Genomic DNA, 22,591 nt, shown 5'->3' with positions numbered 1-22,591 from the left:
CTGAATCCAAAAGAATGCTTCTACTGTGTGAATTTTCCACACCATCATATGGTCACAAGGAAGGTGTCTGCTGGCAAAAGACACTTAACACCCCACAAATCACATGACAGGAGGAAAGGGGGACAAGCCAACGTGTGAACTGCAGTTAGGTCCTCAACTCACCTTATGTTCAGTTCTCATCGTAAACCCACAGGATAGGTATTGTACTAGTGTGCTCAGGCTGCCATCACAAAGTACCACAGACTGGAGGGCTTAAACCACAGACATTTTTATTTTCTCACAGTTCTGGAGGTAAGAAGTCTAAGGTCAAGATGCCAGAAAATTCTGTTTCTGGTAAAACCTCCCTTCCTAGCTTGCAGACGGCCACCTTCTCACTGTGTCTTTGCATGGCCTTTCCTCTGTGTGTGCACAGAGGAAAAGATCTCTGGTATCTCTTCCTCTTCTTACAAGGACACCAGATTAGGGCCCCACCTTCTATGACCTCATTTAACCGTTACCTTCTTGGAGGCCCTGTTTCCAAATACAGTCATACTGCAGGTTAAGTCAATAAATGAATTATTGGGGGACGCAATTCAATCGGTAACAAGTATTGTCTCAATATTGCAAACAAGAAACATGAGGTTAAAGTTCTTGTCCAAGATCTAGATAAAGCCTTGGCACTTTTCAGTCTGCTTATGGTTTTCAGTCTTTCTTATCAAATCTTGGAAATTCAAGCTTCAAAGTATGAAGTAGAAGAAAAGTATGGTGTATCATAGAGCAGTGAGAAATGAATGAACCTGAGATGAAGCCAGTGTGACTGCCAGTCAGCCCTGGAGCGAGGGGATGGAATAACCCAGATATATCCACTGGCTCCTCTCCAAGCTTCAGCCATGCCATGGCTGGCACATCACTGCCTCGTAGCACCTTGGGTCCTGTGTTTGGGTCCTGACTCTCATATGACTTTGTGAGTGCTGACAAAGACTCCCTCCTTGACCAAACTTTAGTCGGGTTCCCTGAAGCCTTCTTCTCAACTAGGCCTTGCCCTTGACCTGATGAGCCAAGTTTTAGCAATGAATCTTGTTAAGTCCATTTACTGAGATTCTCTCACCCTCAACATCCAATCAAGCTCCTCTTCCTCCACCTAATCAAGTTCCTGTTAGTAATTTTCCATCCACTCCCCCAGCGTGCTGATTGGCTGTAAATCCCCCCTTATCCCTGATGTATTTGGGTTTCAATCCTCTCACCTATTGCAATCATCTTGACCCTTATTGCAATAGCCTTGAATAAAGTGTTCGTTGCTGTTTTTCACAGATATCAGGATAATTTTTCTTTAACAGTTTATTAGGGGCAAGACCACGTCTCACATTTCTCCTTACATATCTCCCCAACACATAGTTGTGCTTCAGCTGGTGCACTGTCAAGAGGCAAGTGAGTGGGTGGGAGGATGGGTGACACCTAAAAGTCCCATGGCCTAGCTACAGAGAAAAGTCAAAGAGCACCTTGAAGCCTATGAAGAATGGACAGTGGGATGAGCCTTAGGAAAAGGAAGATAGAAGAGAATAAAGGGAAGAAAACAGAGGGTTCCTAGCAGCATGTCAGACTCAATCGGAACCACCCTTACACTATCAATTTGGGACACTCCAGAAGCAAAGGGCCCCAGTCTTGATGGCCTGAGGGCCCCAAGTCCAAGGGGCAGCACTTGGCAGAGGGACAAACACTGGATAATTATTTTGGCCCTGATTTTGGTGTTCTCAGCTCTGCGACGTTAGGCAAATCAGCTAACCTCTGTGACCCTCAGCCTTTCCATGCATGAAATGACAGTAACAATGGCTCCCTCACAGGTGCAAGTAAGAATGTAAGTGAAATAATTTGTTTTCTTTTTTAGTATGCTTGATATTTACTGAGAAGAATGAAAATGCTCTTTCTAACTGGTATTCAGGAGCTGGGTTGAGGGCCTGTTTTTGTTTGTCTGTTTTGTTCATAGTATTTTTGCCTAAATGTGCGTATCTGTGGGACTGATGAAATTATGAAAGAAAAATGACAGCTGTGCAAAACTGGTGCATGGAAGAAAAGGAATGTCATGATGTGGGACTGCCAGGTCCACCGGGCCCCTGCAGCAAACCGATGGGGCAGGGAGTAGGTTGGGAGCCAACCAGGCCAGAAGATTGGCTCCTTTGGGAGTTGGTGAGCTGTCCAAATCAATGCCCAGGGAGGTAGAGCCAACCCAGGCTCTCCTAGGTTGGTCCTTGTCTCTAAAGGCAGGGTCTGTCGGTGAGATGTGGTGGGTGGTGATAGTGTAGCTCTCTGGGCACATGTAGGCTAAGCAGTGGCAGCAGCTGGGCTGTAGGTGGTCTGCCCAATATGTCACAGACCTCTGGCCTACAGCTGGGGCTCAGAACATGGTCCAAATTTGCAAAGGAGACATCCTGGGCTGGCCTGAGTAGGCAGCAGCGTGGTTTAAGGCAAGTCCCCTGCCCAGAGGCAGGCAAATGGAGCATCTTCCTGAACAAAGACAAGCACTACAGAGGGATGACGGAGAGAACCAGAGGGCAGAGGAGAGGGAAGGGGACCAAAGGGGCACCTGTGGAGGGTGGGCAGTGGCAGCTTACAGGGCCCTCCCCAACAGGGCCCAAGGGTCTCCCAGCCCAGTAACAATATCTTCATTATCATCCTGGCCAAAACACTGCTTCCTTTCACTGAGGACATTATAAATGTTATTTTTTTATTTTTATTTATTTATTTATTTATTTATTTTTTGAGAGAGAGAGAGAAGATCTCACTCTGTTGCCCAGGCTGGAGTGCAGTGATGTCATTTTGGCTCACTGCAACCTCAGCCTCCTGAATTGCTGGGACCACAGACGTGCGCCAGCATGCCCGGCTAATTTTTGTATTTTTAGTAGAGACAGGGTTTTGCCATGTTGCCTAGGCTGATCTCAAACTCCTGGACTCAAGCGATCCACCCGCCTCGGCCTCCCAAAGTGCTGGGATTACAGTTGTGAGCCATTGTGGCCGGCCACAAATGTTATTTTTAAAGCACACACACATTCCTGGTGGAAGGTAAGTATCCTCAGCACCCATTTCCTGAAACGTCTTTTAATCATCACAATATGGAGATTGTATTATTATCTCTATTTTAAAGACAGGGCAGTATTTTCCTGGGGCAGTATTTCCCAAATTGTGTCCCACGGAATGCTAATAACGGTACTAAGAGGTAAGTGGTGCTCACTTTTGAAAATGCTCCTATAGCCAAATATTTTTGAGAAATAATGCAGAGGAATGGTGCATTTGTGAGCATAGACCCAGGAGTCAGAGACACCTCGGTTTGGGGCCGAGCCCCACTGATTATCAGCTTTGCGGGTACAGCAATAATAATCCTAGCTTCCTTATCTGGGATGTGGGAATAATGAAATACCCGCTTCATAAGGTTCGTGTGAGGGTTGATGTTATGAGGTAACAAATGTAAAGCTCTTAGCACATAGCTGGTGCAAAAAAAGTCTTCAATAAACAAGAACTCTTATTGGCATTGTAGCAGGTTAAATATTGTTAACATCTTACAGCTAGACCTATAATTTTTTTAGGGAGAGATCAATTTTGTTTAGGAAAACATCTTAATAAACCACGTGGAAGCGTGGCCAGCAATGAGACTCTGAAGTTACAAGCCATCAATAACCAAGACCAAAACCTAGAAAACCAAGTTTGAAAAAGCCAGAGTCCCATAGAGGGTGAGTACTGATTTCTCTCATTGCCTGACATTATAACAAAGAGGTTCAGGGCACAAAGATGAGATCTCACCTCCGTCTTCACCTCCCTCTTTTTAGTACTACTCCATCCTTTACAGATTCACCTACACACACTCACACATGCACACACACCACTCCCTTTTCAGGAAGAAAGCTACAGGCTCCAGTTAATTAGAAATTCTACTATTTCAGCTTTATTACTTCCTCTTTACTCTCTGAACTTTAAAGGAACACATTTCTGTAAAGTTTAAATTATTTCAATGAGGTGTATTACCTTTTTAACTGGGGGTGGGAGGGAAGCACTTTTTTTTTCTTTTTTTTTTTTAATGTTGAAGACTCCACTCAGTCATTTGAGCTCCAGGAAGCCTTCCCTGGCCACCCATAAGTTAAGAGAAGAGCCCCTCTTCTGAGCTCCCAGAGCACCCACTTCATACCTATGCTATAGAATACACCGCCAAGGACGGAAATTATCCAAAGGTTTGTGTCCATTGATTGCCATGCCAGGCATCCAGCTCTGCTGAAGCACGCAGGGGCCCTGACTTCCTCATTAGGTATTCTCAACACCTCCACCAGCAGCTGGTAGGCAGCAGAGCTATTGTTACTGAGCTGCCCACGGCACCAATGGATCTATGAATGAACCTGAACGTCTTCCCTGGAGAAAAGCACTTGCTTGTCAAGGGAGGAACAGGGGTCTGAAATGCTAACCCCTGCCCTATAGTATGGGTGTGCATACGGTGCACCTTCCAAAGCCCAGAGTGGCATTCTTATTACATCCCGGAAACCCCCTGGTCAGGGGCTTTTGGGGTGACATCCAATATGTAAATACCAGGGTCGGGTCCTGCTGAGTGGCATAACAGTGCCATATGTGAAAGTTCCACCAGCAGCAGAGGGCTCTTTCATTAGTCATTTCACTGCACACAGCTGTAAGGAATCTGGCGAAGCTTGATTTGGCTGGGAGGAGTGCATTTTCCACTTGTAGGCGTCTTGAAAACTTTCATACTAAAAAAAAAAAAAAATTAACAACAAGAAAATCATCATGGTCCAAAATGAGAAGCCAGAAATTGAAGGTGGAGAGCCAGGGTAGCAAACATAATGGAGGGACTCCAAGACCGGGCTTCCACCAGGACCCTACACTGACTCACAGATGTGTAATGGTCATGGCGAGCCTTACATGTAAATAGAGATCCCAACATGTCCCAGAGGTAGTGGCTGTGGAAGCCTGGGCAGATGCCAGGCAGTATTCTAAGGTTAAGCATTGCTATGGTTTGAATGTGTCCCCCAAATTTCATGTGCTGGAAACTTAATTCCCAAATTCACATATCGATGACATTTGGAGGTAGGGCCTTTGAGAGGTAATTAAGATTAAATAAGGCCATGAGTGTGTGGCCCCCACGGTGGGGCTGGTGGCTTTATAAGAAGAGTTAGAGTAACCTGGCCGGGTGCTGTGGCTCACGCCTGTAATCCCAGCACTTTGGGAGGCCAAGGCGGGCGGATCACGAGGTCAGGAGATCGAGACCATCCTGGCTAACACGGTGAAACCCCATCTCTACCAAAAAAATACAAAAAAATTAGCCGGGTGTGGTGGCGGGCACCTGTAGTCCCAGCTACTTGGGAGGCTGAGGCAGGAGAGTGGCCTGAACCTGGGAGGCGGAGCTTGCAGTGAGCTGAGATCACACCACTGCACTCCAGCCTGGGTGACAGAGCAAGACTCCATCTCAGAAAAAAAAAAAAAAAAAAAAGAAGAGTTAGAGTAAACCAAGCGGACAAGCCTGCTCTTGCCCCCTTGCCATGTGATGCCCTCTGCCACGTGAGGATGCAGCAAGAAGGCCTTCACCAAATGCCAGCACCATGTGCTTGGACTTCCCAGCCTCCAGAACTATAAGCAATAAATTTCTTGTCTTTATAAATGATCCAGTCTGTAGAATTCTGTTACAGCAATGGACTAAGACAGGCATGATTTGGGGTACAGAGAAGGAAAACTGAGAGGTCACAGAAGAGAGAGGAGGGTGGAAGCTGGGGGAGAGGCACTGATGGAACCAGCTTCCAACCTTCCCTGCAGGGCTTGGAAAGACCCATGAGGACACAAGGGAGAATAAAAGGAAGCAGCCCTGATTGCCATGGCTGGGTCAGGGTCAGGAGGCTAGGACTGCTTTATGTCCCTGCTATAATGGACTTATGGGTTTTTTAAGATTTTTTAAAATAGATTAACTATAGCTCCTAGAGCTGACTCTACTGATAACTTTACCCTGGACTCCCTCCCTGATTTTGACCTTAGTTTGTGTGGTGGGGGGGGATGAGAGGCTGCGGTCCAAATGGAATGCAGTTTGCCTGTCCTCTATCAGCATCAGTGCATCACCTTTCCCCCGATTTTTACCTCGTGATATATTTATGCATTTAACGCATGTTTATTGAGTGAGCTGCATGCAGCAAAATGCACGTAAAAAGCAATTTTTTTTCTTTTTTCTTTGTCCTTTCAACTCCTCTCTCTGGATTTGCCTTGTCCCTGCACTTGAGATGAAAGCTAACCAATACCACGGATTTTCTAGCCACTCTGAGCCATTAAATAAAGAGGCTCTTTAAAACAAACAAAAAAAAAAAAAAGTAAAAAACAGTCTACTCAACCTGAAGCTTCTCCCCTCTCAGACTCCTTCACTTCAGGTTTGGAAACTCGGTACCAAGGAGGAAGGCATGGACTTCACCATTTTCTCTCCTCCACCTCTCGTAGCCAGCTGCTAATTCTCAAGCCTCAAGCTGTGAGAGATTGAGAACTGAGGGAAAGGACACAGTACTTGACGGCTCTTACTGTCATGACACGGCCTTGGTGCCCTCTGGGTTTAGCATGTTTTCCAACGCTTTCCTTTCCAGCCTCACTTAGGCATATTGCAGTTAAAGAATACGGCCACCAGGTGGCAGTAAAGGCCTTTTTTTTCCTTGCCAGTAGACCCTACCCTCCGGTTTTATACGGCTACATAATTTCTTTAAGATGATGTCAAATATGCTTTCCCTACATTTCAAAAGAAAAGAAAGTAAACACTTAAAACCACAAACTGGTCAACTTAGCAAAAACTAAATATAATTTAAAGATGATGCCCTAGGGAATAAACGTGTAAAGAAAACCTCCCAAGTTGTTAATTATGTAATTACATAACTAATTTACTAAGTCTTTCTCTTCCTCAAATTATTACTGTGTAAGTCTAAATCTTATTCCCAGATCTTGATCATAATTTACCTTCCCTTAATTTAGAGTCAGAAACTTTTCCCCAAAGGCTCCCTGTATGGCCAATTGTCATTTAAAGACCTTTATTAATAATAACTATTATACTAATAATATCCATTTGTTTTTTACTATACACAAGTTACAGTTATGTTACAGTCACTACTTATAGTTATGTGTTGACTACACACAGACTACACACTGTGATAAAACCTAACTGCGGTATTATTTTATCCTCACACCATCCCTACAAGATAATTACTCATGTCACCACCACTGCCCCTGCCCGCATTTAGGGTTGCCAGAAAAAATATAGGCCGCACAGTTAAATTTGAATTTCAGATAAACAACAAATAATGTTTTAGCATATGTCCCACGCACCATTAGGGACATAGTTATTGCATGGGACATAAATATTTTATGGGACATATTTACACTAAAAAATAATTATTTATCTGAAATTCAGCTTTAACTGGACATCCTAGATTCTTATTTGATAAATTTGGCAACCTGACCCCCATTTTATGGATAAGGAAACTGAACCTCCAGGAAGGTAAGCAATGTAATGAAGGCTAAGAGCTGGTAAGCAGCACTGTGGAGCTGTGAACCCCAAACCCTCCGAACCGGGTTCCCTCCCTACCATACTGCCCCTCCTTGTTGTCTAGGGAATTCTTCTCATCTGCCAGCTGCTGGTAAAATAATCTGCCATCCTCAAGTAAAATAACCCTTGTCACTGTTCTCAACTAAATAGAAGAAAAGCTTTTCTTCCCAGCCAAGAAAGAGTCACTGAAAGACAAATTCTCATGACTGATTTTCCCGTATCTGTCTTCCTTGCCAATTTATTGTTTTTGGAAAAAAAAAAATGAAAATCCCCCTTATTCTTTTCCCCACTGATATTCATATTTTTGTAACTATTTCAAGGCTACCTCTAGTAAACTGAAATGTAAATACAACAGTCCATCCCAATTTGTTCTTCTGGCTTAATTACCTGAAACATAATACAGTAACTTAGAACTACGCATAAAGAAAAAAACAAAACAAAATAAAACTGTAATGTCATTGCACTATGAGGATATCAAAACTTTTTGTTGTTGGTTTTTTCCCAGCCATATCTTCCAGTATTTGAGTGATGACAGACTTAGTCAACTTGTATTCCTCTGCAGGATTTACTGTCCTGCACATAATAGGAAAATAAAGCCATGTTACAGTCCCACAGCTATACCAGAACACCTCTCCCCCACAATGTCAAGGTTAGTCCCTAGCAGAAAAAAAGCGGCAACAAAGGAACGTTTAAAGGAGTTTAAACATGCAAAGTGCTTAGAACAGTGCCAGCCAAATAGTAAGTGCTCAGTAAATGTGAGCTAGTGTTATTATTAACACCTAGAGACATTACCAATGGCCATTACCAATGGGTCTAGAGACCCAGAAATGGCTTTGCATTAATAACTAACAAGCCATAAACAATGCAGAATGAGAGAGAAGGAATGGTGGTGCCCAGAGTGAAAAAAAAAAAAAAATAGGACTGGGAGAGAATGGAGAAAGGCCATTCATTCATTCAACAACCATGTCATGAGTGAGTGCTATGTGCCAGCCTTAAAGGGATGGAGAGCCCAGTGAGAGAGGCAGATCTTTGTAGTATGGTGTGATAATTGTGCACTGGAGAGAGCAATACCCAGTACGGCATGGGAGTACAGAAAAGGGGAACCTTGGCCAGTCTAGGAGGTCAAAATGAGGTCAGGGAAACTTCGTAGAGTGAGACCTCAGCTGACTCTTACTGACCCAGTAACTGCTGACCAGGCTGAGGCTGAGAAGATGGCGCATTCCAAGCAGTGGAGGCAACAGCAAGCAAAGGTGCAGACTTAAAACAACAAAGTGTGTGCAGAGGAGGGGGAGACAATTCAGTTCCCTTTTCTTTGGAAAACCAGTCAATTACCAAGCAATGTAAAGTTACTGGAATGACGGAACACCCATATGTGGGCCCCTGCACAAGGAAGTATAAATGCAAGACTTCTTCCATCTTCAACCAACAGGAGTAAGACAGTGGACACCACCAGATGAGAGAGTTGATGTCGTGGAGAAAGGAGGTTTGTCAGCTTCATGTTAACCACTGAAGAGATGTTACATGTTACATACATACATATATGTACATATATACACATGTGTACATATGTGTGTATATATATGTACATATATATGTGTATATATGTGTACATATGTATGTACATATATGTGTGTATATATATATATTTTTTTTTTTTAGACGGAATCTCGCTCTGTCGCCCACACTGGAGTGCAGCGGTGAGATCTCGGCTTACTGCAACCTCCGCCTCCCAGGTTCAAGTGATTCTCCTGCCTCAGCCTCCTTACATGTTATATCTTAATTAAGTTATTAATATCACTTGCAAATAAATTCATTCTCACCAATACATGGGGCTTTCACATTGATCCTCATAAGCACCCTCCCTAAATCTAAAATAATAGATTTTATTACTCCCACCTTACATATGAGAAAATGGATTTCCACAGGGATTAAAGGATTTTTCTCAAAATTATATAGCCAATAACAAGAAGAGTAGAAGTTGATCTTCAATGTTGTGCATTATTTTATTCCCCTTCTTTTCCACCTCTTTAATTAAAACACAGCCTTCAAGACCCTGCTTGAATCCCACCTCCTCTGCAAAGCTCTCCCTCCCTCCCTCCCCCACAGCACATGACATAGAGCCTTTCATATACCAAGTATGCAATAACAGCTTGATGACTGGTGATGATGATCAGGTAGCAACTGTCAGCCTCTGTGGATGCCTTGTGACCAGTGGATAAAGGGGCAACTGCAGTGGTCTGGACTCAGGAAAGAAGTCCCCTAGGAAGGACTAGGCTTTGAGCCAGGTCTTGAAGAAACTGGTAGCTGTGAACTGGTGGAAGCATATGGGGTAGGAAGGAGAACATCCCACCGGTGATGGAGAAGTAACAATTTGTACAAAGACACAGAAGCAAAGTGAACCAAAACTATGCCTATCTTCTATGTCTGCCTTTAATATTATCCTCGGCAATTCCTTTATAATTAGAGAGTGTCTTCATCTGTTTATGCCACTGTAACAAAATACCTGAGACTGGGTAATTTGTAAATAATAAAAAATTTATTTCTCACAGTTCTGGAGGCTGGGAAATCCAAGATCAAGGTGCCAGCAGGTTTGGTGGCTGGAAAGGGCCTGGTCTCTGCTTCCAAGGAGGTACCTTAAGCACTGTGTCCTGACATGGTGGGAGGGACAGAGGGGCAAAAAGGGGGGTGAATGCTGTATCCTCATGGCAGAAGAACAGAAAAGAACAAACACTCCCTCAAGCTCTTTTGTAAGGACCCTAATTCCATCCAGGAAGGCTCTGCTCTCAGGACTTAGGCCTGTGGTCTTAATACTATCACATTGGTGATTAAGTTTTAACATATGAACTTGGGGGAACACATTCAGACCATACCAGAAAGAAATAGACAATTCTGGACAAAGTATTTCTTCTCTTTACTTGCTTCTTTCGTCCATACGTATTTTGAGTGCTTCTCATGGGCAAGACTCTATGGGAAGCATAAAGATGAATCAAACACAGCTCTTCCCTCGTGAACAATGTGTTCACTAAAAGAGGAAGACCTATGCATGACTATCTATAATGAAAGGCACAAACTAGAAACAGCCATAAACAAGCTATGAGCTGCTACTAGTGCTTATCACTTCAAAGTAGGGATCTTTGTGGGCCGGTGGGCCCAATGTGATTCTATGAGTTCTTATGAAAGGGGTGCATTAAAGCCAGAGAGAAACTGTCTGTTCCCTTCCTGGAAGCAATGCTGTTGATGCTGGATTTTCAAGGGTACAATTTTCACGGCTTAAGATAGGTTCTGGGCCATTCTAGGCAGAGGGAACCACATGAGAAAAGATATAAAGGTGGAAAAGTTCCAGGTCCCACAAAAAAAGAGTGAGGAATTTGGTTTTACTGCAACATTAAGATAAAAAGAAAAGAATGGAAAATGAAGTTGCAAATATGGATGAAACCAGGTCATACAGTGGAAAGAATATGAAACTTTGAATTCCTAAAACAGAATTCCAATTCTGCCACTTACTGTCTACATGACCTCAGGCAAATTACTTAAATCCTCTGAGCCTCAGTTGCTTCATCTGAAGAATGCGACCAGACAGGTGGATTTTCAGGCATGCAATAAGGTGGCACCCCTTCAATCAGAGATTCTTTAAATATTTCTTATTCTTTAAATATTCAAGTTTTTCAAAGGAGAGGTTGAGCATTGAGTCATGCAATGACTCCTAGCCTTTCCTCCACTGTCCCAGGAATTGTCAATATTCCACCCAGCCACATATGACCCTGCAGCTAATCTGAGTCCTCTCCTTTCTTTTAATTGGGTACAAAAGTTCCCTGTGGATTTGATTTTCGATGATGTCTTGGTATTTTTTTATAGGTTGTGAATTTGAACTTCTGCCTTCTGGCTTACACTTGGCTCAGTGCAGCTCAGGGAGTGGTTTGAGGGTTAAGGGTATTACTGACTTAGAGTGCTTCATAAGAATAGCTGTTTCTGTGTGACCATTGACAGAAAAGGAAAAACAAGCTATGGAGACTGGCTAGGGGGTCATTTAGAAAGACTATTTCATAATCCACAAAAAGCAACTTGAGGCCTGAAATAAGAGAATAGCACTGGGAATAGGGAAGAAAGGATAGATTGAAGAGCTCCCATGGAAATGGAATCCCCAGGATTTAGCAAATAATTGCATGTTAGATGAGGTAAATAATGAGGTTGAAATCTGGCTCTAGGAAGATGGCAAAGCCATTAACACAACTAGTGATATGGGGAAGAAGAGCAGATTTAGAAGCAAAGTCAATGAATCTGTTTGGGACACACTTGGAGGAGCCAGCAATCATAAAAACAGACAGAAAAGGACATCAGGCAGTTAAAAATTCAGCCCTGTTCAAGAAAGAAACATGATAGAGTAAATGGTTAATGCACTCACAGCCTTTGTGTGTTCCAGGTGGTTCTATGAACTAGAGCGAGGAGGCTGAGCCTGGACACTGTGACCAAACCATGGACTGTTCCCACATTCTACAACCTGCATTCATTCCTTGTAAATCTCTTGATGAATTTTTCACACATTCTGGCCTCAGTTATGTGGATATGGTCCCCAAAAGATGTGAAAGTCCTTACTGGGGCAAAAGAACTCTTTCTCTCCCCTGTTGAGGTTTGAGTCTTCAAAATGAACTGATAATAGACTGATTAACTGGAGAAAAGGCATATAGACTTATCAAGTGCATGGAGCATCACAGGAAAGTGAGTACCCAATAATCCAACATGCTGTATCAATAGAAGTTTATATACTCAGATAATAACCTGGAACAAAGTTCGTCTGGGCTCTGGGTGTGGCGTCAACTCTAACGTTCCTTCCTGCGAGTCAGTCTTCCCTGTTTGATGAGATTATAGGGAGTGGGGCTCAAGTCAGTTGCTTCCTTCTGGAGGAGCTTCCCTTAGTCAGATACGGAAACTTCAGAAAAAGTGCTTCCCTTTGTCAGATATGGGAACTTCAGAAAAATTTCCTCCCTGTGCTTCAGGAGAGGCAGATAGGCAAGAGACAGCGGGCAGGAGGTGGTCAGAGATACCTTGCTTCCATGGCTGCTTCTTTAGTTCAAAATACTCAGCATGTCAAAATGCCATACTTAGGAGTGTTGTTTTCTGAGCTTTAACATTCTAATCCCCAGAACCTGTAAATGTGCTGCTTTACATGGTCAAAGGGACTTTGCAACTATGATTAAATAAAGGACTTTTAAATACAGAGATTATTCTGGATTATTCAGTGGGCCCAATGTAATCCCATGGGTTCATTTTTTAAATTTTTATTTTACTTTGAGACAGGGTCTTGCTCTGTCACCCAGGCTAGAGTGCAGTGACACAACACAGCTCACTGCAGCCTCAACCTCCCGGGCTCAAGCAATTCTCCCACCTCGGCCCCGAGTAGCTGGGACTACAGGTACGCACCACCACACCCAGCAGATTTTTTCATTTTTTTGTAGAGACAAGGTCTCGCTATGTTGCCAGGGCTGCTGTCAAACTCCTGGGCTCAAATGATCCTCCTGCATCAGCCTCCCAAAGTGTTAGGATTACAGGCGTGAGCCACTGCGCACAGCTCCCATGGGTTCTTATAGGGGGGATGCAAGACAGTCAGAGAGAGAGAGAGAGAGACTGGAAGATGCTATACTGTAGGCTCTGAAGACAAAGAAAAACGCCATGCAGGAGGAACACAGCCCTCCTGATGCCTTGATTTTAGCCCTGTGAAACCCAATCTGGACTCATCACCTTCAGAACTGTATGATAATAAATTTGTATTGTTTAAGCCACTACATTTGTAGTAATTTGTCACAGCACCAACAAAAAATCAATACAATAATCATAGTGAATGGCCTAGGTCTCATGGTCAATGGATTAGCACTTGAAACGTTAAAGGCTGTGGACAGATAACCTTTCAGAATAACTGATGGTTAGTCTACAGCTGTGGTTCTCAACCAGGGATGATTTTTCCCTACCCTCCCAAAGGATATTTGGCAATGTCTGGAGATACTTTTGATTGTCACAACTGGGGAGTGGCTGCTACTGGTATCTAGTGGGTAGAGACCAGGATGCTGCTAAACATTCCACAATGCATGGGAGAGCCCGCCCCCCCACTGACCCCACAACAAAGAATTAGCTGGTACAAAACTTCAATAGTGATGAAGTCAAGAAACCCTCTCTTACAGATTGCAGCTAAGTTCAGAAACTACACTGACAGTGTAAAGAATGTCATCGGGAAAAAAGAGAGACATGAGATTTTTCTACCATGTATGAAGTCGTTTTGACAGAAAAATGAAACCTGACTCTGATAAGTCTCTAGAGTCAACTATAATCATGCATCCCTTAACGACAGCAATACATTCTGAGAAATGTGTTATTAGGTGATTTCATTGTGTAAATATCACAGAGTGTACTTACACAACCTGGATGGTATAATCTACTACACACTTAGGCTATATGGTACAGCCTATTGCTCCCAGACTACAAACCTGTACAGCATGTTACTGTACTGAAAACTGTAGGCGACTGTAACACAATAGTGTGTATTGCAACATATCTAAACATAGAAAAGGTAATGTGTTGTGCTACCATGTTACAATGGCTACATAACTAAGCAATGGGAATCTTTCAACTCCATTATAATCTTTTTTTTTTTTTTTGAGATAGAATCTTGCTTTGTTGCCCAAGCTGAAGTGGTGCGATCTTGGCTCACTGCAACCTTCACCTCCCAGGTTCAAGCGATTCCTGCCTCAGCCTCCCAAGCAGCTGGGATTACAGGCACCCGCCACCACACCCGGCTAATTTTTTTATTTTAGTAAAGACAATGTTTTGCCATGTTAGCCAGGCTGGTCTCGAACTCCTGGCCTCAAGTGATCCACCCGCCTCAGCCTCCCAAAGTGCTGGGATTACAGGCGTGAGCCACCACGCCCGACCTCTATTATAATCTTATGGGACTACCATCCATAATGGTTCATCGTTGACAGAATATTTTGTTATGAGGGGCATGACTGTACTAATTTACAAGAAACAGAAAATGGAGGATACTGTTACAGAGGACCACAGGCATCCAATCCATAAAAATCTACAGGACAAAGTACTCAGTTTTTCAACTGATTGCCAGGATAACAAAACAGAGAGGGACATGGAAGGGGAATCTATGGAATAAAAGATTTAAGAGAAAAAGGAACCACCTATAATATGTGCAGCTGATTTTTATCTTAATTCAAACAAGCTGTAAAAAATGTGCATATGCATTTATGAGATAATTATAAATTTAAATACTGACTAGTTTATGATATTAATGAATTATTGCTAATGTTAGGTGAATTTATTGTTTTGTGGTTACTTTTTGAAAAGGAATTATTATCTATAGAACTACATATTGAAATATTTACAGATGAAATAACATATTGGCTGGGAGCAGTGGCTCATGCCTGTAATTCCAGCAATTTGGGAGGCCAAGGCAGGAGGATCACCTGAGGTCAGGAATTCGAGACCAGCCTGGCCAACATGGTGAAACCCCGTATCTACTAAAAATACAAAACTTGTGGCCAGGCATGGTGGCAGGTGCCTGTAATCCCAGCTATTCGGGAGTCTGAGGCAGGAGAATTGATTGAATCTGGGAGGCGGAGGTTGCAGTGAGCCGAGATTGTGCCACTGCACTCCAGCCTGGGTGACAGAGCAAGACTCTGTCTAAGGAAAAAAAAAGAAAGAAAGAAAGAAAGAACATATCAAATTTGCTCCAAAATAATACAGGAGAGAGGATATGTGTAAAACAAGATCAGGCCACATGCTGCTAATTGTTAAAGCTGGACAAAAAGTACATGGGGACTTATTACACTATTATCTCTACTTGTATGTATCTTTGAAATTTTTTTCATGTTAAAACATTTCTCTAAAAAAAAAGAGTATTATGAAAGTATCTGGTTTCTATGAAAAATGATTATTTTTCCAAAAGAGAGAAAAGACTGGCCCCCCTCTTTCCTGTATTTCCTCACCTCTCCAAATAATCTGCTCACATTTGTCACACTTAGACATGTACTCCCGACCCAAACAGAAAAGTAACCAGAATTCTCGTAGCATCTGTTAGGTGCTAAATAAGTAGAAAGAGTTCTAGTTTAAAATGTGTGACATTCACTTGTGAAGACAGAGAAGCTGAGAGGGGACCCCGTCCTTTGTTAGATGCTGCTCTGCTCATTCTCCATGGCTCTTGGAAACAAGACCCCAAAGAGAAACTGGTCCTCAAGAGACAGATCCAAGACTGAGCACAGGCTATGCCACAACCTCCACCAGCTGTGGGAAAAGACCATGTGGGGTGTGAATGGCAGCACCCAGCACCGTGCCTGCCGCGTGGTGGCGCTTTATAAATGTTTGAGAAGGAAGAGAGGAAGTTGATTTAGTGGGTTTAGTTTTTAATTGGGTCTGAATAAAAGGTGAGCTTTTGCAATATCCTCTAATCCCCCTCATATATCCTTGTTGCAGAAGGAAAAGTTGAGTGAGAATGTAATTGCCAAGACCCCTTAAAGTGACATTGGTCATAGCAAATGTAGCAGCTTCCTGTCTTAGTAAGAACTTTTAGGACGTGCTGGGCTGACGCTGTCAGCTGCTGCTTTGTAAAAATAAGCCCTATAATTAGATTGCTACTCCTTATGAAGCCCACTCAAGTGCTATCCTTTATTTTTAACCTTTATCACAGTCCTCAAGACAGAGTGTGTAGGGCCTCGCCCACAGCTGCTGAGTCAAACCCCAGCAGGCTCCACCCTTCCTGCTCCCAGCTGCATTCCGCTAAAAAAAAGGCCTGCCAGCTCCCTACGCAATGGAACGCGGGGTCTAAGCACACAGACGGTTGCAGGGAATCTAATATCCAGGCAGCACTGAGAAAGAACAGCTGCGCCAAATTTGAATCTTCTTTATTTACTCAGCCAGGCAGCTAACACACACAAATAACATTGTTTCATCTTGAATGCACAGAATTCACAACTGCCTTCTTAGCTCACTCCTGTTGCTCAACAATCCTTTTTTACACTTGCATGTTTAATGTAAATAACTTTCACAGAGTCTTCCACTTTCTCTGTATCGATATTACGAACCTGTTGGCATAGTTAGTTGAGACAATAAACATTTAATAATCTTGTGGGTCAGGAGTGGGAATGCCAGAGGAATGCTTATAGCAAAGTCAAGGGAAAGTATTATAGGGCAAAGGGATGTAATGGGGATTTCATTATATTTTGTTGCTTTCTTTTTTGTTGCTTATAACTTGGTATTCACATTCTCTAACAGATTCTTTGAAAAAGTGTGTGCATAGCAAATAGGGCTCCATTTAAATGGACACATTAGGGTGAAGGGTCTATAGAGTTGTTCACTGCAGGAATTAATGTCATACTCTGTCTGTACAAATAATTGTATTAGGTGACAGGCAATACCAACGTTTATATAATTTGTGCTATATATAGCAGATGTAACTCAGAGGCTGTGTACTTAATCCTATAAAAATCTCAACATAAGACATTCTTCCTCCAGTGCCCACAGATCCCACAAACCCTTTGCATTCTAATTAAAGCTCTGCTGGGGTTAAGGCTAATTGGTAATAAAACCCAGGCCTGTGAGAAAGCCTTTCTGTAAAACAAAGAATCCATTTGTCATGCAAATAAGCAGCCTCCAAAGTGGTAAATTTGAATTTTGAATGTTCACCTGTTATCTTAACATTTCTTAGAATGTGGTTCAGCCAGTAATTGCTAGATCATTATTTTCCAGTTTTCCTCATTGCCATCCTTCAAAGAGCTAAAGAGCATGTTATTTGTATTGTTAAATTAATATTTTGTTGTTGTAGACCTAAAGTAAATGAATCACTGTAGTTGTCTTTGGTTTTCTTTGGAGAATGTGTTTGCATTCTAAACATTTTCCAATACAATAATTTCTTTGAGAAAATTTGTCGGTTTCCTTAAATAATAATCTTCAGGTTAGGCTTGAAATTCAAAAGTATGGTGGTTCCTTCCTGATGAAGGTCCTTAAAGGTCTTTACACTCCATTCTTGTGGAAGTTTCTGGGCACTAGAGGGCGCTCTCAGCACACTGGGACGGGATTTGTTAGTTGCACAGAATTAAGAGCCATGCGCTGATTGTTGGGCCTTGGGCCCTGCTGGGGGCCCAAAATCAGCCTGCAGAGAGAAGCCACCTCCGTGAGCCTGCATTGGCTCTCAACTGCAAAGTGCCAATTCATCTGCCTTCAGTGAACCAACTGACCAAACCAACTGCTGAGCTTTCTCCCCCAAGGGAAAGGCTGGCTGCTACAAAGATTTTTTTTTACTCATTTCTGAATAAAATATTTCATGGTCAACAATTGTTTTCACATGCACTACCTTGCCTGCTGTCCTTCACTGACAACATTTCAGGGTCTCGGAAGGCATGGAATACAATGCATGTTCAGGACTGCAACCTGATGGTGATGTGTAATGAAGTTTAGTGTTGGATTTCGATCTTGGCCAAATGGTGACTCCTTGGTGACAGGTCATGTGCTTACTTCCTCAGCAGATGAGATCTCCTCCAGCCTCACTTGTGACCAATGATGTACCATGAACACAGGCTGGTGTTGAAGCTCAGTATGTAGCCCCCTTGGCTAGAATACACACTTGATAATAGTAGCAAAGTGAAATCAGCAGAGTGTAGCAATGCCCTGAGAGGACCTAAAAGAACTGGGTGAAGGAGGCCTTAAGGATTGACAACTAATACCTAATGGCTAAGACCTAAGAGGGTAGAAGAAGAAGAGGTCCTCCACAATTAGCATTTGGCACATAATAATGTGAAGCAAGACACATCACTTCCTAGTAATATGCTATAAACAGGTGATAAAGGGCGAGGGGTTGCTCCCCAGTGAGGAATCCAGTCCAAACCCAGAGACCAGCTCACAGCCACCCGAGTCCAAAACAACTAGATCTTTGTTAGACAATTGCCATCCAAACCAGAGTGTTATGAAATGAATTGTGTACCTCCACCCTTCAAATTCATATGTTGAAGTCCTAATCCCCAATGTGTTTGTATTTAGAAACAGGGCCTTTATGGAAATAATTAAAGATAAATGAGGTCATAAGGGTAGGGCCCTAATCCAGTAGGACTGGTGACCTTATAGAAAGAGAACGAGACACCAAAGATCTCTCTCCACAAACGCACACAGAGGAAAGGCCTTGTCTATGTGAGCACACAGTGAGAAGGTTGCCTTACTAGAAACCAACCCTGCTGGCACCCTGATCTTGGACTTCCAGACTCTAGAACTGTAAGAAAATAATGTCTGTTGTTTAAGCCACCCAGTCTGTGTACATTCTTTTATGGCAACCCAAGCAGACTAATAAACAAGAGGTTATGGCAACACTGACAAAATTCTTGAGGGATCTTTGAGGAATACAGAACTCTCCTGGAAAAAAAAATGAAGGAGCATTAAAAACCAGTTTTAGGTGTTTTACCTATAATCTACCTTGTTCATGTAAAAACGACAGCAATTTCTTAGGTAAATTTTGTGCAAATATCCCATTTCATCAAATCTAAGAAACCAATGCTTATAAGGCATTACTGTATTTGCTATTAAGAGAAGAAAAGTGACAATTGTTATGCTCCATGTATTGTAAGACAGTCTTTATTTCAAAGACAGTAAAATGTGAAAATATGTATGTATGTACATAAACACATATACGTAACATATACATATACATCTTAGCATTGATTGGTAAGATTAACTCAATGTTTATTGACCCATTTGTCAGGAACTTTTTGCCTATACTAGACACTGGGAAAATAAAAATAAGCAAACAAGATGTCAAGTCTCAGGAGTACTAATTCACTAACCCTTTGAAGGCACAGAAATATAAATGTATTGTGGCAGTCCCCAAGACTCCTCGTATTACGCTGCCCTTTTAGGCCATCTAAAGTAGTCACAATACGGAGTGTTGTCTCAAGTGCCCCAAACACAGTATGCTCTTAATCTGAAATTTACTCATATACAGACTTGCAGTATAGTCTTAAGGGTGGCAGCTAGGTACAATAATTCTACCCCCGAACAAGGAATAAATAAGTAAACAAACATCTCTTAAGAAATTGACTCTTGGCCAGGCGAGATGTTTCACACCTGTAATCCCAGCACTTTGGGATGCCAGGGTTGGTGGAACTCTTGAGTCCAGGAGTTCCAAACCAGCCTGGGCAACATGGCAAAACCCTATCTCTACAAAAAATACAAAAAAAAAAAAAAAAAACCTGGGTATGGTGGCATGCACCTGTAGACCCAGCTACTAGGGAGGCAGAGGTGGGAGGATCACCTGAGCCTGGGGAGATCAAGGCTGCAGTGAGCTATGATCATGCCTCTGCACCCCAGCCTGGGCAACAAAGTGAGACTTCGTCTCAAAAAAAAATAAAAGAAACTGACTCTGACTCAACTTTCAATCCACCACAAAGACTTCCAAGTTGTTATGGGTTGAATTTTGTCCCCCCAAAATTCATACATTGAAGTCCTATCTCCCTACTACCTCCGAATATGGCCTTATTTGGAAATAGGGTTGTTGCAGATGTAGTCAGTTAAGATGAGATCATATCTGAGTAAAATAGCCCCTAATTCAGTAAGGCTGGTGTCCTTATAAGAAGGGGGAATTTGGACACAGGCATATGTAAAAGGAGAATGCCAAGTGAAGATGAGTTATGCTGCCACAAGCTACGGAATGCCAAAGATTACCAGCAAGCCACCCCAAAGCTAAGGGAAAAACATGAAACGGACTCTCCCTCACAGCCCTCAGAAGGAGGCAACCCGGCTAACACTTTGTTCTCACACCTCTAGCCACCAGAATCATAAGACACACTTTTCTGCAGTGTCATCTGCTCAGTTTGTGGTATTTTCTTACAGCATCCCTAGAAAACTAACGCACAGTTGTTGTAAATTACTTTACCTTCCCTTATGTTTTCTTGTCTTGTATCTAATTAGGATATTACAAGTGCATGTTACCTGTTATTATGATGTAGGTGCTTTTTTGTCCCTATTGAACCTCATACAATTTATCCTAAAGCATTTTCTAAACTTCTTTTTACACAAAAGATCACTTAGGAGACCTGGCAGAAAAGTGAGCAAGTGAGACTGGTAAGTGAGCAATCAATGGGTTAACCTTTCACCTTTTTCATCACCAAGTGCCAAATCAAAAGAAGATGCCAGTGAGGCATAGCATTGGAGTAGAGTGAACGATGGGTGCAAACAGATGAGAGTTCATGGATGTGCTGGTGAATGTGTTATCCACGTTACTTTGTAGTTTTCTAAAAGTTACCATTTAACATTTGGGAGGTTTGAGGGTCATGAAATGGGAGTGGCTACAAAAGTGTGCGAGGTATTCGATGCCATGGAGACCAAATGCCAGCAAAGACACTCCTCTGCAGAGGCCGGAACCATAATACCATCTGGGTAATTGAGATACAGTGTCTAAAGAGAATGGTGAATGTAACTGTGGATCACGCAGGATTTTAGTTGAGGAAATCTGATTTGGCAGACAGAAGAATATCCAGAGAAATTCTCAGTGTCAGATGTGCTCTTGACTGGGAGAGCAATCTAATGCCCCATGGGACAAAACAGTGAAACACTGAAGAAAGAAAGAGGATCACAGCCAAATGGCCTAGGATTCATCTCTGGTGAAAAACTGGAGTGCTGGGCATGAATAATACTGAGTTTCCACCTATGAGCTGGCCCATGAAAACAGGACAGGGGCAACCAATGGAAGGCTGAGGGGACTGCTGCAACTCTCAGCTTCGTGGTCACTCATGACCATATCTGCTAGTCCTGATCCTATCTTGCTGGTAAGCAGTAAAGCCAAGTCTTTTGGACAATGGCATCAAAAACCCCTATATAGATGGACCCAGAAAGTGATGGGAGACAGGCTTTACCTACTAGAGATACTCATCAATAGATATAACCCAGAGAGCTGGAAAAGAACAAAAGGAGCAAATAAGAACATTCTAAAACTTACTAAATAACTGAGCTATTTATTAGTTTGTGCTCTGGACTGAAATGTGTCCTCCCAAAGTTCATGTGTTGCACTCCTAACCCCCAGTGTGGCTGTATTTGGTGTAAGGATGTAACTGATGTTAAATGGGATCATAAAGGTAGACCCCAATGAAATAGGATTAGTGTCCTTAGAAGAGGAGACACCAGCGAGCTTACTCCCTCTCCCTGCCGCATGAGCACACATCTACAAGGCAGGAAGGAGCCCTCACTAGGAACTAACTGGCCAATACCTTGATCTTGAACCTGTCAGCATCCAAACCTGTGAAAAAATAAATCTCTATTTCTGTTGTTTAAAACACCTTGTCTATGGTATTTTGTTATGGCAGCCCAAGCCGACTAACACAGTATGCAATCAATTTAAAATTTCTTATTAACAGCTATATTCAATAAAAGTTAATCTATCTCTGAGGAAAGTTTTTTAAAGATTAATAGTTGCTTATGAAAGAAAAACTGTAGTCAATTATTTGTTGCATCCTACCTTGAATATAATGAGACATAAAAGCTTTACCCATGAATGTCATTTAGTGTCCTTTCCTCATTTTCAAAGTAGTTTATTGTTTAGAAAACAGAAAAGAAAACCTAGTACACATCCCTAGCTATTTCTCAGGAAACATTCTCAGAAGTAGAATTACTAAGTTGAAGACTATGCATATTTTAAAGCAACCGGATAAATATTTCCAAAGTATCCACCAAAAAGGTTGAACCAATTTACACTCCACAAAGCAACAGAGGAGAACATCTATTTCCATGTACTCATGCCACCTCTGAACTTCATTTTAAATTTTATGTCTTAGTTTGTTATCTCCCAGAAGCAGACACTGAGACAAGGATTCAAGTGCAGGCAGTTTATCTGAGTAATACAGAAATAGGGATGGATATGGGTAAGAAGTAACCAGAAGCAAAGGCAGCCAATAAAGGGTGCATTACTAAGCCACCTATTGCAGTGGGCAACTGGAACTTAATCTTGCAGAGAAACTCTGGGAAATAATACAAAATGCCCCGGCATTATCCCACCTAAAGGGCTAAGGTCTTACATGACAACTCCAA

At 42.4% G+C, this 22,591-nt stretch overlaps 1 protein-coding gene and 1 long non-coding RNA gene across 7 annotated transcripts in view; one reads left to right on the top strand and one right to left on the bottom strand.

Moving 5' to 3' along the window:
- The window catches only part of TNFSF4 (TNF superfamily member 4), a 304,161-nt gene that overhangs the window by 240,531 nt on the left and 41,039 nt on the right, over positions 1 to 22,591 (bottom strand). The window lies entirely within an intron of this gene.
- On the top strand, positions 1,446 to 13,310 carry LOC134810092 (uncharacterized). Its single transcript, XR_010157299.1, has 3 exons — positions 1,446 to 1,834; positions 3,558 to 3,701; positions 11,955 to 13,310. It is a non-coding gene; the product is annotated as an uncharacterized LOC134810092 (long non-coding RNA).

The sequence above is a fragment of the Pan troglodytes genome, chromosome 1 (genome assembly GCF_028858775.2).
Source record: "Pan troglodytes isolate AG18354 chromosome 1, NHGRI_mPanTro3-v2.0_pri, whole genome shotgun sequence".
Taxonomy (NCBI): Eukaryota; Metazoa; Chordata; class Mammalia; order Primates; family Hominidae; genus Pan; species Pan troglodytes.
Note: the sequence above shows the minus strand (reverse complement) of the source record. Positions and strands in the feature narration are given on the sequence as shown.